This window comes from Mastomys coucha, unplaced genomic scaffold (genome assembly GCF_008632895.1).
Source record: "Mastomys coucha isolate ucsf_1 unplaced genomic scaffold, UCSF_Mcou_1 pScaffold23, whole genome shotgun sequence".
Classification (NCBI taxonomy): domain Eukaryota; kingdom Metazoa; phylum Chordata; class Mammalia; order Rodentia; family Muridae; genus Mastomys; species Mastomys coucha.
The window spans coordinates 17,864,785-17,884,708 of NW_022196906.1; the positions used below are offsets into that span (position 1 = coordinate 17,864,785).

A 19,924-nucleotide genomic window follows, 5' to 3' on the forward strand; every position below is an offset into this window, starting at 1 on the left:
GAATATTCAGGGCTTAAGGAAGAGCCAATATCTGTGGGTAGCTGGGGAAGAAATCTCCAGGACTCATATCGCACACGCACCCTGATAACTGCGATCAAGTTCTGAACTTTTAATTTTTCATTATTAATTAGAGTATAAAATGAGGCCTATAACTCTAGCTGCCTTTTCCATAGCACTTACAGAGTGCAGCTAGCTTTCCGGTGAGACAGGCAGAGTGGTATATTGAAATACACATGAAATGTAAGCTGAGGAGGCGCTGCCTTCATGCCTCTCCTTTGCCTTGTGTTTAGCTGTATTTTCTTAGGAATGCTAGTTAACTTCTCTGAATTTTAATTCTCTAAACTATGAAGCAAGTTCAAGATGATGTTTACTTATTCATAAGTTTATCACAAGGGATGCATTAAGATGAATGTTTTACAAGTTACAAAGCATTGTAAAATGTACATTGGCAGAGGAATGAAACGAGTCTTATTTCACAAACATAGGTGCAAAAGAAACTTGTTTCATTATTGACTTTTATATTATCTGGATTAGGATTTAGAGGATCTATTCAGATCTACAAGGGTTGAAAACTCAACTGCAGGCATTGTTCAGCTGCCACTTCTTCCACTCCAACAGTCAGTGTAGAATGATATCAGTTTCCTTGGTTACCTTAGGAAAACCACATGACTCCTTGAGATCCAGGATCATCCATGGACATCAGGTGAGGCTCAGGCATATTAGGAGAAAGGCCTGTATGGGAGAAGATCTCCAAATGTTAAGAGCCATTTGCTCATCTTCATCCTTCAACAATTTTCTATCTATTCTTTCACCCACAAACTTAAATTTTGTGCTAGCATTCTGGAAATACAATTTTATCTTCTCAGGAGACTTACTTTGCTTTTAGCTCTAGTAAAATTCCTCAGTTAAGGAAGCCATAAAGTATCATATAGAAGGAGTAGATGAGAAGTGGTTAAGAAGAAGTGGTTGGAGGGTAAGTAGAGAGAGAAAGACTAACTAAAGCTGTCTTAAATTATGTCATATGATGCTTGTTTTTATTATTTTGCATGGTGGTCTTAAATCACTTGCCTCATAAAGTGATTGCTAATTCAAGGATTTGGCAAAACACTGGTCTTGACAACAAATGAGATATATGTAAAAATTTCAGTTCTTTAAAAGAGGCTCATTTTCAAAGACCTAATATTGGATAGAAGATGTTGGCATGGCCCCATTTGCTAATGCAGGCACTGTCTCTTCTTTCTTTGGCAAGGAACTAGGAAACACGGTTTCATTTAGAGGATCAATACATTATTAACTGAACACAAATGCATATTTAGAAGCCAAGTCTTTCCAAGAATGACTGGAAAGCAGTGAAGCCAATTTCTAGCAAAGGCTTGCTTGCTTTATCGAGCAGATCAACCATGGAAAATGAGCATCACTTTGGCTAATTGTTAGAGTGAGCCCTACTTGACTAGATAGTGGTTCATTATGCTGGGCAAAAAGTTCCATTCCCCACCTCATTCTTAAGCTTTCGAAAGCAACAATAAAGGCTTCATTTAAACATTGGCTTGTAGGTTCAGAGCCATGCCAAGTGAAGTGTCAGTGTGGAGTGTGCACGATTTATCAGCATAAAGTCTTTCCAGGGATGCCAGGCACCATTAAAAACAGCATCTCCCAGAATGAAAGTATGATAATAGAAGTTTTATTTCTAATTACACGAGGATCAAAGACAAGAATTTGGATTACTGTCTAGCTGCATTTCTTGCCTCCATGGAGTCTGAGCCCACCACAGCTGTGCCAATGTTTACCTCTCCAGACAAGAAGTCAATTATAGTACAAAGGAGCTCCTATTGCCTTCTGAGACTATCTTGCCCCAAACTAGCCACTGTAGAGATGACAGATGGCTAAAGAAATAAAGGTCTAACAAGTCAGTGTTTTGCTTGGGGAAGTATAATTGTACTTCACTTTAGAAGCAGAGCATTCAGTTTGCAAGGAAAGCAATAATATGCCTCATTTACAACCCAAAATAATGGAACACTCTTCTTTTTCTATCTAATGTTTAAAACATAAGAGTATATCTTTAAACTTTTGGACAAGTAGTTAAGAGTGTACTGTCTCCTGAATACAATAACAATGATATTGACATAAGAAAATTGGCCTTCAGGCCAGACTGGTTAAACAAAAATTGGTAATGCTGTAAAGTCACATGACCAGATGATTGCAAACCTACTCATGACTCTAGGATAATTGGCCATAAGAATTCTTCAAAATGTGTTTTTATTTACTGTATCTTCTCACTTTTTCTTAGTTCCATTTATTTTCAACATTGTAGAAATAAATTAATCTCTTGGCTTCCCTTGAAGCATCCGAGGTAGTAGCTGGTATCCTTGAACTTAAACTAGCTATGGCATGTTTAGGACCCACTAGGTCTACAAATCTCTCTTAAGCTGAATATTGTCCAATTTCATCCACTGAATCCTAGAGATCAAACCATTTCAGTGACACCAACTTATTAACTCCTAAAATTCATTATTAGACCAAAATGACTCTGAGGACATGTGTTCCAGTGCACCACACCCTGACCTGCATTGTCTTCCAAGGCTTGTTTTTATATGGTGCCCAGTGGCAGGAAGGATAACAGAATCAGATTCTGCTTCCTAGAAAGAATAGTGACTCCCAGAAGCATTACAATTTCATCTTACAAGTGAGAGCTGGTCTGATCTGGTTTCCATGGGTATCTGACTACCTCACTAATGTTCCCCAAACCCCTTGACTTTGGACCTTCAGCAACTTACTGAATTTTGTAGTAAACATCTCTTTCTCCTTCTAGAGAAGGACTAATGCCTATATGGCCATTTTCCACCTCAAATACATATCATTTTTAAACAGACACACTTAATGGTCCTGTGTTTGTCCCTGCAAGTTACTTGGATATAATGCTTTATTCTCCACTATATATTAGCTATTCATCTTCAGAGATAAAACCTAGCCATTGCCATTACTAACAGTTGCTCACTCTCAATGTCAACATCTAAATTTCAGACCATCCCCACTTCCTACCTTCCCAGTCCAGTCTCCCTTCTACTCCCACTCTGGTGATTTTTCAGCCTTCCAGAAACAACCCATTAACCTCATGACATTTTCTGCCCATTAACCTCCTCACATCTTTGCTCTTATAGTCATCTCTCTAAGATTCCATGATTCATCATAATAACTGCCTTTTTACACAATCTCAAGGCACTATTCCACTCAGTCTGAAAATGCCAACCCTGATTAAATATCCACCCACTCTGCACTTGACTCAATTGGTCAGATGTGACTAAGAAAAACCATAAAACCAATAAACTTCATCTCCCTTTAAGTAGATCCTGGGAATTTCCCCTCATTTTCCCAAGGGTTCTGTTTACCTCCTCTTTTCCTGATCCTCCTCAACTTCTTCCTTTTGATTCACTCCTGGGTGATAACTTGGGTTGTATTCTTTAGTGAAAATAGAGTAATTCAGAAAAGGAATCTCATATCTCAATGTTGTCACTTTACTTGTGACATAGTTGAACTCTAAGGAAATTCCTTGCCCTGGAGTTTGTCTCTAACCCACATGGAAAGGGCTTTCCCAGGTATCTCCTCTCTACCTTATCTTTGTTATTATTCATATAATTGATAATTCACATACCATCAAACAAAAATTACACATATCAACTGTTTTATCCTATTCATAAAACTGTAAGCATCACTACACTTACATGCCAAGATAATCTCATCACCTTGAACATATAGCATATTTTGTTTCCCTTTCCAACCCCAACCCTAGGATAATACTAATCTCTTTTCAATCTCTCTGAGATACTTTTACTTTCTAGATTATGTGTAGATGAAAAAATGCACGCCCTTTTGAGATTTGACACATATAATGTGGTAAAATGCTTCATAGCATTATCTATGCTACAACATGAATTAGAATTTTATTCTTTTTTTATGGTCTACTGCTATTATATGGTTAAATCATTTTTGTTTATACATCAATAACTTAATAGAAGAATAGACAACAGTTACCTTCTTTTCACTATAAGCATCACTTGCATGAATCTTCACTGTTATATTATTAGCTTCTGCTTGGAGACAGTAATTTAACAAGATACAGGAAATAAACAAAAATTACAAGGCTCAGGAAACTATTGAAACTTTTAAGATCCACAAAGATTCACATCAAGGTTATACAGAATTACTGGAAGAGGGAAAATCTTAGATCAGCTGTTGCTGAACAGCCTGTGAAGTATAACAGTGAAATGCAAGCATGTAGCTTTTATGAGCTCTCACCCAGGCTGTGGTGCACTGTTCAGAGATGCAGGGGGCCTTGAGTCATCCCTGGTCAAGTGTAAGCGATCTTTCAGCCATGCTTCTTAAACTAACTCCAACAATCTCAGTGGGTCACTGAACCAGACGTGTGGGGGATTATTTCCATGGACTGTTGTCAGCACACCATCTTGTTTTTCTAAAAATATCATGTAACACAATAGGCACCTGAAGAGTGACTAGCAGAATCAAACTGAGTTGAAGAGAGCTAATTGCACATCCCCTAAAATGGGAGCAGAGATATGCAACAAAGATTTATGTGTATGACGGTGGAGCATCAATGAGCTGAAATCAATACCTTAGATGAAGTTTAGGAAATAGGATTTAAAAGAACATTCACAAGTGTTCTCAAGTAACTCAAGAAAACTTTAAAAAGGCATGATCTATTATCTCATTTAGCTCTAACATTATAACAATAAATGCTTGAGTGATATCCAAGAAACTACAGATATACACCTGAATAAAATAATGAAGATAATTTAGGTTTCTAAAACTGAGTGTAACAAAGAGATAGGAGCATTGAAGAGAACACAGATAAAATAAAAATAGAATTGAAAACCTCAGTATACCATTTAGAAAACTCAGAGGAAATGCTTACAAGCAGAATGAACCAATTAGGAGACAAAATATAAAAACTCAAGATAATGTAGAGGTCATAGAAAAAATAAGCAAAGAAAATGAAAAAATAGGAACACATAGAAAATGTGAGACAACATCAAAAGATCAAATCCTTGCATTATGGGATTAGAAGAGGAATGCTATTCTCCAAAATGGCATATCCAGCTCTTTAATGAGATCGCAGAAGTCTTCACCAACTAAGACATGCCACACAGACACAAGATGTACACAAGAAAGCCAGGTAGGTAGTCTCCCCACCAAAGTCCATAGTGTATCATACTCAGAATACTAAATATAGAGCACAAAGAAAAAGTATTGAAAGTTGCAAGAGAAAAACCACAAGTCACACATAGAGGAAACCCCCTCAGAACAACATCTGCCTTCTCAAATAGAAATTCTAAGAGCCAAAAGAACCTAGACCACTACACTCCATGTATTAAAAGAGAGTGAGTACAAATCTAGATTACTATATCCAGAAAATTTATCTGCCATTGTTGAAGGAAAAAAATTTCCATGGTTCAGCCTTAAAAATTTGTATCCAACAATACTGAACACTAAAAAGAAATCTGGAAGCAGTATTCTAAAACTAAGAGAAGGATAAGCACAACCATGTGACTCTAGAAAGAAAATAAATGAAATGAAATAAAAAGATCATCATCATCACATCTAAGGACACAAGTCAACTTAAAAAGACACCAAACTGACCATAATATACACTATCCTTTAAATAATAACTCTAAATATTAATGACCTCAACTTTCCAATCAAAAGACACAGGCTAGCTGAGTGAATTAAGAAGCAAAGAATTAAGGTCAACTATTGACAATCGAGACCTCATGAAACTATACAGCTAAGAAAATAATCAGGTGAATGGAGAAGTCCACAAATGGGAGAGAATCTTTGTCAGCTATACATTTTACAGGTACTTAATATTTATATTATACAAACAAGTCAAAACAAAATAACCCAACTAAAAGATAGGTCATTGATATAAATAGGCAGTTCTTAATAGAAGAAATAAATGAGAAGTACAAGTTAAAACGACTTTCAGATTTTGGCTCACTCCAGCCAGGATGGATGGCTAAGATCATTAAAACTATTAATAATAAATGCAGGAGATGTTGTGGAGGAAGAGGAACCCTTATTCACTGTTGGTGGGTATGCAGATTGGCACAGCGGCTCTGGAAGTCCGTGTAGAGAATCTCAAAGTATTAAAAGTTAATCTGTGAGCTATACCATTTCTTGGAATACACTCAAATGATCCACATCCTACTCCACAGATACTTGCTCAGCCATGTTCACTGACACCCTATTCCCAATAGCCAGGATATAAAAACAATTTACAAGCTGAGCAGTGGTGACACATGCCTTTAATCCCAGTACTTGGGATGCAGAGGCAGGCAGATTTCTGAGTTCAAGGCCAGCTTGGTCTACAGAGTGAGTTCCAGGACAGCAAGGGCTATGCAGAGAAACCTTGTCTCAAAAAACAAAACAAAACAGCAAAACAACAACAACAACAAAACCCAAGTAAAATGTCCTTCAATAGATAAATAATAAATATATATGTTATATACCCTGGAATATTATTTCTCTGTAAAGAAATGGATGGGCTTAGAAAATAAGATATTGAGTGAGGTAATCCAGACTCAGAAAGACAAACACTACATGTTCTTTCCCATCTGTGGCTCTTTGCTCTAAATCCTCAGGACCTAAAAGCCTCAGATGGGCTGAGAAACTCCAAACAGGAAACTTCACTTGATGATAATACCCATGAAAGTGACTGATCAGATCAGCACAACAACCTCTGATGGTGTCTATACTTTCTGACTTCAGGGGTAGTGCAGATGGTATCCTTCATTCTCAAAGCTCCTCTTTCTTATTTATTTATTTATTTATTTATTTATTTATTTATTTATTATTGGATGTTTTCTTTGTTTACATGTCATACAATATCTCCTTTCCCAGGTTCCCCTCTGAAAAAAAATAAAAAAAAATAAAATAAAAACAAAAACAAACCCCTGTTCCCTTCCCCTTCCCCCTGCTCACCACTCACTCTCTCCTGCTTACTGGCCCTGGCATTCCCCTACACTGGTGCATAGAACCTACACAGGGTCAAGGGCTCCTCCTCCCATTGATGACTTACTTGTCCATCCTCTCCTATACATATGCTGCTGAAGCCATTAGTCCCACCATGTGTACTTTTTGGTTGGTGGTTTAGTCCCTGGGAGCTCTGAGGGTACTAGTTAGTTCATATTGTTATTCTTCCTAAGGGGCTGCAAGCCCTTCAGCTCCTTGGGTCCTTTCTCTGGCTCCTTCATTGGGGGACCTGTACTCAGTCCAATGGATGGCTGTGAGCCTCTACTTCTGTATTAGTCAGGTGCTGTCAGAGCATCTCAGGAGACAGCTGTATCAGGCTCCTGTCATCCAGCACTTGTTGCCATCCACAATAGTGTCTGGATTTGATGACTGAATATGGGAAGGATCCCCAGGTGGAGCAGTTTCTGGATTGTCCTTCTTTCAGCCTCTGCTCCATAGTAAGTCTCTACAACTCCTTCCATGGATATTTTGTTCCCCCTTTTTTGAAAGAATGAAGTATCCACATTTTGGTCTTCCTTCTTCTTGAGTTTCTTGTGGTTTGCTCCCCTTTCTGCCTTACAAACTCCCTACTCCCTTTGCCACATGTAGGTAGTCTCTACTCCTGTGGAGAGAGTGGTGTCCTTCATTATTCTAATTAAAGGACAATCTGATGCTGGGGATGCCTGTCTGCTTCTGTTTCCTAGTTACCTCCATCAATTCTGATCTAACAGACAGCATACAACATTGCGTAACCATAGAAACCAAGAAAGTATGAAGGGGCTTGGAAGAGGGGAATGGACTAACACAGTAAATATGAAGTAGGAAATTGAACAGAGAAAGTGCTCTAACTGGGGAAGAGGGAGGAAGGGCAATACAGAAGGAGTAATGGGGGCCAAATTACACAAATGTTGTTTGAGAAAGCCTTAAGGAATAGTATTATGTTCTATTTACCTAAAATTATACAATTATACTTTCTGTCTCTGACTCTTTCTTGCTGTCTCCCTCTGTCTCTGTGTCTCTCTGTGTCTCTCTGTCTCTCTATCTCTCTCTTTGTCTCTGTCTCTGTCCCTGTGTCTCTCTGTCTCTCTGTCTCTGTCTCTCTGTGTGTGTGTGTGTATGTGTGTGTGTGTACCACTAACAAAAAGTCCAGAACTGTGCATGAGGAGAAAGTGATCTCTAAGACAATATATATTAATAATGTAAACATTGATTGCCTGTCAGGGGTAATGCTCCTGTCATGTCCCCATTACTGAAGACATGCTACACTTGGAACACAGTACTTGGGTGACTCAACCTTAGTCAGGCCTGAAGCTTTCCTGCTGTGGTCTAGATTCCATGGTTCTAAAAAGTACTATGTAAAGGGCCAAAGGAGGGCAGGAATTAAACCTTCCTATCCACCTACAGCACCTAGCCATGACAGTTACTAGCATGGCAATGTTTATTAAGGAGTAATAAGTGGTGGTCACACACCATTGGCAACCTTGGCTTTACTTAAGGCCCACTCAACAGGAGCTGAAATCGTGCATGGTACTGAATACCTAGTGAGTACCTTAGACTAGTGAACCCATGGACCTTAGAAAAGAATCTATAACTGCCATTTTGGTAGACCAGCATAAATCCTCGTTAGATTGTAAATCTTGTCCTTATACCCACAGGCAACTATAACTATCACCCATCTACAAAGAAGCCACACTCTTCACAGCAAATGGAAACCAACACAGAAAACCACAGCTGGATACAATCCAGAGCTCAATATATCCTGGTGAGCCCAGACCCAGTGGATATATCTACATCACAACTACTACATCTGTTTCTCAGACAATATCATGGGGATGGGACATAACACCATGACGTCTGATACAAAACTACTGCTCCTAGAAATGTCTACCTCAACGACACCAGAAAAATGGCAAGAACAAGACATGTTATTGTGAAAGGGAGAAATTTTCACAGGGCACCACCCCTGGACAAAAAATCTATAGGTTAATAATGACTGCTTGGGGAAGGAGAGTTAGCTTCTCCCACAGGTGAGGCCTCTGGTTGGTTGCCTAAAGCAGGGTGGTCAGCCTTGAGACCATATACACGTCACCAATAAAACAGACACAGCAATGTACGTATATACATCTTGGTAGTTTGGGAGAGGCTAGACAGATGGAGAAAAGGGAGGAGGAAAACTGGTTGATGCAAACCTATTTAAATTAAAATCATATTAAAAGCAAGAAAGCAGAGAAACAAAACAAAAAATCACAAACAAACAACCAAACAAACAAAAAGAAAAACACAGAAAAACTAATAACCAGGAAATGGCCTCTCAAACCCTCATGAACCCAGCTACAGACACGAAGTCTTAAAGGAACAGTTTCTCTTCTGTGGATACAGAGATTGAGCAATGCAACTACATATTCCTTGTTGAGAGATAGGCTGCATGATTTGAAGCAATCAGGGAGAAATTAGTCCTTAATGGATCGGCTCATCAGGAACACCATTGTCACTAGCTAGGGGACCCATGAATATCAAGGCAATGGAGGAGGAGCAAGTGCTACAGAGGGAGTGAGACATAAGAAAGCCAGTGCTTGAAGCTCAATTGATAGGCCAGACAGGACAATCACTTTTGACTTATACCTTTTTCAGTTATTTTAGTGTAAGTTTCTATAGACATTAATCAGTTTGTTAAATACATCCAGATGGTAGTCAAAGCCATGGAAATCTCATAGGCATTGCTGCTGGAGTCCAGCTCCAGTGGGGTGCACGTCCCAACGAGGAGGTGTGAAGTTAGCAAGGGAAGGAGACTGACAGGATCTTGAATCTTGAAGGTTAATCATGATAGCTGTGGGACTATTGAGAAAAGGTGCACCTTTTATACTTTATATTTGCATAGTAGCTTATTCACAGGTAATGTTGAAGGCAAACTCTGTCGATGATTCCGAGAAGCATACAATCTTTTCATAGATTACTTTTAACCTATTTTAGCCCTTCTTTTCAACATGCTGATTGAATCTTTTAATAGTACTTTTCTTTGAAACAAAGGCAATAAGTTCAGCAAGCATCAAAGTGCTTATTGTTTTCTAAGGTTCAGCAACCCCACCATATGGCCCCTTACATTTCCTCCTGCTTGCTCTCAGTATTTCTGTTTAGGAGGTTCCAGACACTGAGCCCTAAGAAACAAACCCAGAAGAGCAATTTTCTTTTCTTTTCTTTTCTTTTCTTTTCTTTTCTTTTCTTTTCTTTTCTTTTCTTTTCTTTGCTCTTCTCTTCTCTTCTCTTCTCTTCTCTTCTCTTCTCTTCTCTTCTCTTCTCTTCTTCTCTTCTCTTCTCTTCCCTTCCCTCCACTTCCCTTCCCTTCCCTTCTCTTTTCTTCTCTTCTCCTCTCTTCTCTTTGTTTCTTTCCTTTCCTTTCCTTTCCTTTCCTTTCCTTTCCTTTCCTTTCCTTTCCTTTCCTTTCCTTTCCTTTCCTTTCCTTTTTCCTTTACCTTTACCTTTCCTTCTCTTCCCTTCCCTCCTCTCCCTTCCCCTCCCCTTCCCTTCCATTCCCTTCCTCTTCCTTCTTTTTGGCAATTCTGCAACTTTATTTGACATTCATCAGGTTACTTCTCATTCACATTGACTATAGATTTTTGAACATAGTAAGATGCACTTAAGTTACCTATATATATATATATATATATATATATATATATATATAGTTTGTTTGAGGATGAATCCTCATCCTCATTAAGTTTTCTAGACTAGCATATTCAGATGCAATATGGACCATTCCTTATTCCTTTGTCTCAGATAGCTTTATTGAGCCTGGTATCAATGTGCACATCTGAAGTCCCCATTTCCTTCATGGCAAAATTCCAGACTTCTTTGCATGCACAGTGGTCAAGCTTCATGAGGCTCACCCCACCAATACTCTTCTATTCTCGGGTTACCAACTCATTGATGGCAAAATGGCCCTTCTACTTTCTTACTACCCTTCTTTGTGGAAACCCTTTTGATGGGCCCAAGTGGAAAAGGCCATAAGAGAAATTGTCATTTCTCAAGGGGCAATGTTTTTACCATGTAGCATAAAAAACATTGAGCTGTTTCCTAATTTCATTGCTTATGTGTCTTAGTCTTCAATAGAGGCCTGTTCTCCTCATACACTTACTAGAGGGACGGCCCTGATATCTTACTCTTCTTTCATTATGCTATACTACCCTATTTCCTTCAATGTATGCTCAAGTATATGGCAAAAGGGGTTCAAACCAGTCTAACTTCTTAACATAATCTGCTTCTCATGGGACATACAAGATCTAGCTATTTATCCTGTAAGTCACATACCCAGAATATCAATTATGGGTACTATTCTATTCTATTCTATACTTATTAACTGAATTCTTGTCCTCAATGATCAAGGCCTCAGACTCTGGGACTGGGCCCACTGTCTCTCTAGATTGTGTGCTTTCATCCTTGAGATTATGTATAAGTACCTAAGAGTTCCTAGAGACATCATTCAGTTAATAAGTCTTTAACTTCCACATTCTTGGTGAAAACAATTGGGCACGATAAGGATTCTTTCATAGGAGTAGGCAGAGTTATCACACTATATGTTCCCAGTGTGGTGAGATTTTTCCAAAAGAATCAGTTTGTTTTGAAAGACTATATTCATATCCTCTACCAAAGTCCATCCAAAATCTCCCAAAGGAAAAAGTATAAGTAAACTTCCATAAAACATAGTGAGAATCATCAAAGACAAAAGTAAAAGGATGCTAGAGCATTATGAGCTGTTATGTTGTAAGCTGGTACTTTGCCAAGCAACAGTGGTTGATTTGCTGTCCATGCCATGTTGCCAAGGAAGATATGGGTTAAGAGTGCTGAGAATTGTCTAAACAAACACAAAAGTCACGACAACATTGTATTAGTTTTTTCACTTCAATTATGGGAATGTTGCCCACTGGCTATTCTACTAGAAGCTCCAAAAACCAAAACACCTTAAACAAACAGAAAATAGTCTCATCTTATGGGGTTTTATACAGAAAGAAGGGCTCTGCCAAGAATTGGGCTAGAGGTAATTTATGTTACTTTCTGACAAAGATTCTTGGTACACTCTGCCCATATTCGGATAATTTGAGTGAGGCTGAATTCAAAAGTAATGGACTCAAATTTTGGCAAAGGAAACTTCAAGTCAGAATTATATCCATATTGTATCACAGTTACTGCTCACTACTTTTACCCTGCTCTACAATGTGATGCAGCACAGGTAAACAGAACAACAACAAAAAATAGTTGGAAAATGTTTGTCTTGATGGGGAAGAGAAAACATAAAGTGGAAGACAAGGTAGGGGATTTAAAAGCACAGGTAGGCAATTGTTAAAGATATGTAGCATATTCGAAGAGACAGCTTGTGTGTTGTTATGGGACAATAGGGAAGGGGCCAATGAGGTAAAAGTCTACCAATCACAGGCTTCATCTTGTGAAAATTCAAATTCCCATAAAAAAGAGAGACTATACTGAGTATCTTGGAAGGATTTCCTCTGAACATGTCTGTGAGGAACTTACCCTGTTGGGTTAATTGAAGTGAGAAGGCCCACGCTAAATGTAGACAGTACTGATTTCATGTATTGGGGTTCTGGACCCAACAAAAAGTGGAACATGAGATCAGGACATTCCTGTCTGTTTCTTGTCTGCGGAGGCAATGTGACTAGTGGCCTCATCATTTTGACACCATGCCTTCAAACTGTAAGCAAAATAAACTCTTCCTTAAGTTCTCTCTGTCAGGCATTTAATTATAGTATCAAGGACTATTACTAAAATAATGAGGCAAGAGAAGCCTTTACCTAGCATATGCCTTGGTTTGTTACATGCAAAAGTGATCAAGAAGATGGAAGAGAACAGCAAAGCCGACAAAGGGGGTTGTGTTACTTAACAGCAAATGAAAGCTATATCCCAATGAGCTTTGAAAAGGCTTGGAATCTTGAGCAACATTTCTCAGAAGACATAACTGATGAGGTAGTACAGGCAAAAAGGTTAAGCATGTCCTTCTTTCTTGAAATAATGTGTAGTATGGCAAAGATAATTCACCAAGCCTGGTGAATTTTCAGCAGTCAGGAATGGCTAGTGGAAATTCCATGGCAACAGTGCTGGCCTGGTGACTGTTGGAAAATGGCATCTGGATCCACTTGTAAGTCGGGAGTCTAGAACATAATTCTGTTTCTGTTTGAGCCTATGCCACGCTGCAAGGCAGTCCTAGCAAGCTCACTAGGCTATGAGCAGCACAGTAGTCCTACAGTGGTGGTAGCAGCACTATAGAATAAAGAGACTGAGTGGCTCATGGAAAATAACTGGATATGGAGGATAAGAGGAGGTAGTGTTCTCCAAATATGTTGCTGTACATAAGAGTTCTTTTTTAATAAGACATTGACACAAGTCAGGAGCGTGTTGCATGCTATATTTATTAGCATTTTCTTTATTACTACCCTCTTAGTTATCAAAGACCACTGGCATTTTCTTGGAACAGAAAACAGTGGGCCTTCAAAGATCCTTTCCATTCTCTATGAGTTTTTAAATAACACAATAACCCTTAAGTGTCTTACAAAATTTTAAAGTGGATTGCAATCCAATCGTGATAGAACTAGTATGGAATTTAAACAAAGAAATCAAGAGAGAGTGGAAGGTGATACTTTCTTGAAGCCATCTGGTTTAGAGGCAATGCATGTGGGTTATCTCCATATGAGTTGTTGATAAGGAAGAGTCCTGGGCTTCAGAAACCCTAAAGGCTATTTATTGCCACTGCTTTTGTTTACATAGCAGAAAAAGCAATAAATTCCTATTGATGAAGATACCACATGCTTTGGAAAATGGAGAAATTGGGCTGGACATGAGCTGGAAGATCCCCTTTATAGTTCTAAAGAGTGCCATACAGGCTTCTGGGAGATCCCGGTAACCAACAGTGCTGCTGAGATGTAGTCACTGTATGCCATACTGCCAAGATGTCAAGCAAGGTGTGCACAGCAGTTCAATAACAATAGGACTGTTATGTGTGCAATAAACTGGGTTCTGACTGGCTTCTCACTCCAAAGTAATAAAGTCCCTGAGAATAGAAGCCAATGTAAACACCTGCATCAAGGAAAGTGATATGTACCAGTAGGGAGGCCACTGTACTCTTAATAAATAAATGTGATATGCCTATCAAATTACCTTCCATCCCATTTATGTTCATTCCCATTATTGCTGCTGTCAGTTTCATTAGTAGAGGGAGATTTTTTGTTTTGCACTGGACAGTGCTTACTGTAGAGAATTATAATTGAGTCTAACTTGTCTAGATGTTAATTGCTGTGATACTTTTTTTTTTCTGAAAGTATTAGTCTCAAAAGAGATTAAACTTTTACTGGATCTCACAGCCAAGTTAATAACAATAATTTGACACCATTTAAGACTATATACTTAACCTGATGTCCTACTGTGTACTCAGCCTGTTTAATAAGTATAACCTGCCTTTAAGGACAATATAACCAATCATATTATGTCTTGGTTTACCATGCAACCTGTTTTTCACCTAAGCTAAATCCACAGTTTTAACCTTGTTAGGCAGGTTTGCCTCCAACTCAGAATAATACATGTGTGTATATGTGATTTTTGGGTAATCATTGGCTAAAAAGAGAAAACAGATTGAAAACACTCTGAAAAGAAATACTCTACAAAATTTGGGAGCAGTATGTGGATATAGATGGATAATATTTGGGTTTTGTTTTTGAGTGATATGGTTTAGTAAAGTAACTTCTTCCATAGAAAATTCTGGTAGGATTTCTGTAGGGAATCTCTAATTACTTTCCCATACCATTGTGATTGTGTGTGTGTGTGTGTGTGTGTGTGTTGTTCAATAAACCCAGCACAAAGCTTTTTATTAGAAATAGTCACATAATCCATAGTACTACCTGAGGATCCAGCTCTACCACTCCTGGGCATATACCCAGAAGATGCTCCAACATGTAATAAGGACATATGCTCCACTATGTTCATAAAAGCCTTATTTATAATAGCCAGAAGCTGGAAAAAAACCCAGATGCCCTTCAACAGAGGAATGGATACAGAAAATATGGTAATTTACACAATGGAGTACTACTCAGCTATTAAAAACAATGAATTTATGAAATTCTTAGGAAAATGAATTGATCTGGAGACTATCATCCTGAGTGAGTTAACCCAATCACAAAAGAACACACATAGTATGTACTCACTGATAAGTGGATACTAGCCCAGAAGCTTGGAATTCCCAAAATACAATCCACAAACCACAAGAAACTCAAGAAGAAGGAAGACCAAAGTGTGGATACTTCTTTCCTTCTTAAAAGGGGGAACAAAATATTCAATGGAAGGAGGTGCAGCGACAAACTATGGAGCAGAGACTGAATGAGGAACAATCCAGCGACTGCTCCACCTGGGAATGCTTCCCATATACAGTCATCAAATCCAGACACTATTGTGGATGCCAGCAAGTTCTGGCTGACAGGAGCCTGATATAGCTGTCTCCTGAGAGGCTCTGACAGTGCTCTACTAATACAGAAGTAGAGGCTCACAGCCATCCATTGGACTGAGTACAGGGTCTCCAAGGAAGGAGCTAGAGAAAGGATCCAAGAAGCTGAAAGGTTTGCAGCCCCTTAGGAGGAACAACAATATGAATTAACCAGTACCTTCAGAGCTCCCAGGGACTAAACCACCAACCAAAGAGTACACATGGTGGGACTCATGGCTCCAGCAGCATATGTATAGCAGAGAATGGCCTAGTCTTTCATCAAGGGCAGGAGAGGCCCTTGGCCCTGTGAAGGTTCTATTCCCCAGGGTAGGGAAATGCCAGGGCCAGTAAGCAGGAGAGGGTGGGTTGGTGAGCAGGGGCAGGGGGGAGGGAGGAGGGTACAGTTTTGTTTTGTTTTTTTTTTTGGAGGGGAACCTGGGAAAGGAGATATCATATGACATGTAAATAAAGAAAATTTCTAATAAAAAAAGGAGAAATAGTCACAGATTCAAGCACACACTGGCACAAACCCAGAGTAGACCTAGACACAAGAAACAGACAACAAAGACAGAGCAACCAGACATAAACAAAAGACAGACACACAACAGACTGACCTCTAACCACAAAATACAGACAGATTGAGGACAAAGAGATGTGGAGATTTCAAATTTGAGCTCAATCTTGGTTGAACTATTCTAAAAGGAAATATCTCTCTTCCTTAACATGACATCACCACATTTTGTTGCATCTCAGAGGTGTCTTTGATGTGTTAATCAACACATGCAATTGTGACAACTCCTGACAAAAGCAGCTGACAGAAGACAAGGTTTACTTTGGCTTATATTTCCAGGGGATTGAGTTCATCACTGCAAGGAAAGTGTGGTAGAAGGAGCAGGAAATGGCTGGTCTGTCACAGCAAATCCACAGCCAGGAGGCAGAGACTAATCAGAGCCTGTGCTGAGCTCACTTTCCTGATTGTATTTACTATTTTTCTTTTTTTAATTTTTTATTAGATATTTTTTTAATTTACATTTCATATGTTATCCCCTTTCCTGGTTTCCCCTCAGAAAACCTCCTGTCTCCCCACTGCTTACCCATCTACCCACTGCTTTCACTCTTAAAGCACATCCATGAAATGGCACTGCTCGTATTTAAGGCACATCTTTCTTCCTCAAATGACCTAATCTAGAAAATTCCTTCTATATATTCCTAGAGAGCAATTTTCATGTTGAATCAAATCCCATCAAGTTGGCAACTATCCTCAAATAAATGATACTTACAGTAGCATTGTGGCTCAATGATCAAATATTAATTGGGGAAAATGGTGAGATATGCATATTAGAATATGATAGCTGGAGAAGTGGTGAAGTATTCATGCAGCTATTTCCCTCCTGGAGAGAGGAAGGAGGCTCAGTCTGTGACCAATGCTCTGTGTGGAGCAAACTTTGTTGACTATCTATGAAATGCCACATAACACTCAAATACAGATTTTTGTGTAGATAGATGCTTTCAATTGTCTTGGTTTGAAATGTTGTTGAGATTGTGAGCCCTAAACTTTTAAAAGAACTCTCAAAACAAAACAACAACAAAGAACAACAACAACAAAAAAATAATAAACAAAACAAAAAAACTTAAATTGACATGAGAAGAAAAGAATTACCTCAGCAGTCCTATAGGATAAAATCAAATCAGTCATAATAACCCTTCCTAGAAAGAGAGGGTGAGGAAGATGAGGTTATAATTGTAGAAGAAGAATTTTTAATGGGGTTTGTTACATCTACAGGTAAATTTGGACAGTATTGCTATCTTAATGATAGTAAAATTGAAATCATTGTCTTTTTAGTTCTAGATTTTTATTTATTTATCAAAATTACTTCATATTTTCACTGTACTTTTGTTAAACTTGGCAAGTTTCTACTTATTTTATCCTATTGTAATTGGAATTGTTTTATTTAATATTTAGCTTGTTTGCTGCTTGTAAATATGAAGACAATCAATTTGTATTTTGATTTATCTTGCTGCTTTTCTAATCATGTTTCTCATTCCTCATATATTTAGATATGCAAATTTCACATACACTCTCTTGGTATGTGTGTGTGCATGTGTGTGTTTGTGTGTATGCGTGTGTCTGTGTGTGTGTGTTCCTTGATGTTTTCTGTGCTCTATTTTAAATGTGATTAGAATGTGTTCAGTTATTGAAAATGGATCTGATTAGAGAGGTGTTGGGAGGTATGTGAAATCTTCAGGAAGAGCACCTGATGGAAATAATAGGTCACTGAGGATGCTGCCCTCCAGAAGAACTGTTAAACAAGACAAAAGAATTCCATTTAGAAGTAACAAGCTTGGCTCATCCCTACTGTTTCGCTCTGGTTTCCTATATTTGTATGTGATCTCTCCCTATTGCATGTCCTTCCACAAAATGTCATCCACCATATAATGCTGCCAAGAAGTCTTTCATGAGACCTATCCTGAGGCATATAACAGATTCTTAAATCTCTAGAAGTATGAGATAAACATTTTTTAAAATATAGTGCTCAGCTTCAAGTATTTTGCTATAGTAACAGAAAATGAACTAATATCTTCTATATACTAGATCATATCCTGTGTTATTAGAAATCATTTTTCTTTCTCCTTTCCTATACTGGGTGAATTTATATATTTTCCTCCATAATTGCTTGAGCTAGGCCCTCCAGTGAGAAGTGGCAGATCCTAACATTTTTATTCTTATTTATGACTAAAATTTATGAAGTCAGATTTCAATAATGCTCCATTAAGTATGATATATGTAGGTTTTTAATGAATACCCTGAGGCTGAGAATGTCCTCTTTTATTAGAGATTTGCTGGGAATTTTATGATGGAAGTGTAATGATTTTTCCTGTCTTTATTGATATATTGATACAGTTTTTCCTGCTTATTCTTTACTCTGGTAAGTACCACTGGCTTCTTTTTCTAGTCCAATTTAAATATATTCATTCACTTTCTTATAGTTTTTATGGCTTCTGAGAAGAAATGAGCTGTTAGTGTGTTTAAGGATCTTACGTACATGTTAACTCTCTTTTGTCTTCTTTCACAGTTCTCTTTGTCTATTGACAAGGAATGAGGGACTTTGTTGTTTTAATTTATACTATTTGAGGTTTTTAGATTTGTGGTTCTCTCTCTCTCTCTCTCTCTCTCTCTCTCTCTCTCTCTCTCTCTCTCTCTCTGTGTGTGTGTGTGTGTGTGTGTGATGCCTGTGAGTGAGTGTTCATATCAATTCACATGTGTGCTCAAATGTGCTAGAATGTGTGTTGCTGGGTCCAGCATGGCTGCATAAGGGGAGGTCTGACATAGTTTCTGCTCCTAGAGATCATGGCTTTGTAAGGGGAGGTGTGACATAGTTCCTGCCCCTAGAGCATCACCAGGCCATTGATCCCATGACCCCCACATGTGCTGATGGTTGCTGTTGCACCAAAGTTGATCTGTTTTCATTACTACTCTACTTTTAATGTTTGCTTCTGGGGAGTAGACTTCCCCCATTATTCAGAGCTAATCACTGCATAGTAAATGAAAGAGATGCAGCTTTCAGGAACAGAGATGGTCATGAGGCTGTGGGGGATGAGGAGTAGGACTTCTGCTTGGCATTCAGGGTCATGGAAACGGGTCTAGACAATATAATTATAAGGGCCATAAAAAGCTTACACAGTCCATTTTGGAAATAGATCATTGCCAGACTTGGCCTTGAATTAGGAATCATGAGGAAGCAGCTGAACCCTCCTGTCCCATGACTGACACATTGATTAGCCATAGTGAACTGTGACATATCACGGATAGAGAGTTAGAGTGGTCTCAGGAGGAAAGGGTATGGATGGAAAAATAGGAAGTTACATGTAATTTAGGAATAAATAGTATTAGGAGAGTACATAAGAATTGCTAGGATAAGGGAATGAAGATTAAAGAATTAAAAAGTGACATAGAAGTATATAAAAGTTAGTGCACTGTTTTCCTAGCTGATGGAAGAGTTGAAGATGACAGTGCCTGGAAAGATATTAGAGAGAGCTAACTGTTTTACTGTTTTACTTACATAAATTCAAAACTTGGTAAGGAATCATTTTAATTTCAGTAGTTTGTCACTTTTTAAATTCTTGCATGGAAGCAATTACTAAAAACTGCTGTCTGCTGTATCAGAAAACTAGAAGAGCTGTAGCCAGCTACCCATAAAGAATAGGCTGTGTAAACCTATAAGGAAATATGCTTTCGCTTTGTGCTTGGTTCTTCTCTAAGGAAACGGGGGCTGGGATTGTGTTGGTCTGGGACTTAGAGAGTTTATGTAAATTTAAGAATTTTTTAATAATTATAACAATGACCAAAGCCTTGATGATATGGCTGAGAAGCACCTAAAGAAATGTTCGACATCCTTAGTCATCAGGGAAATGCAAATCAAAACA

The 19,924-nt window shown here is 38.4% G+C and overlaps 2 long non-coding RNA genes across 2 annotated transcripts in view; one reads left to right on the forward strand and one right to left on the reverse strand.

Moving 5' to 3' along the window:
• Positions 1-482: 482 nt before the first annotated feature.
• The window catches only part of LOC116073092, a 28,617-nt gene continuing 9,175 nt past the window's right edge, over positions 483-19,924 (reverse strand). Inside the window, exon 4 of the long non-coding RNA XR_004111664.1 lies at positions 483-732. This is a non-coding gene — a long non-coding RNA (uncharacterized LOC116073092). The remainder of the gene's footprint in view (positions 733-19,924) is intronic.
• Positions 7,786-9,132, forward strand: LOC116073093. The gene is made up of 2 exons (XR_004111665.1): positions 7,786-7,841; positions 8,679-9,132. It is a non-coding gene; the product is annotated as an uncharacterized LOC116073093 (long non-coding RNA).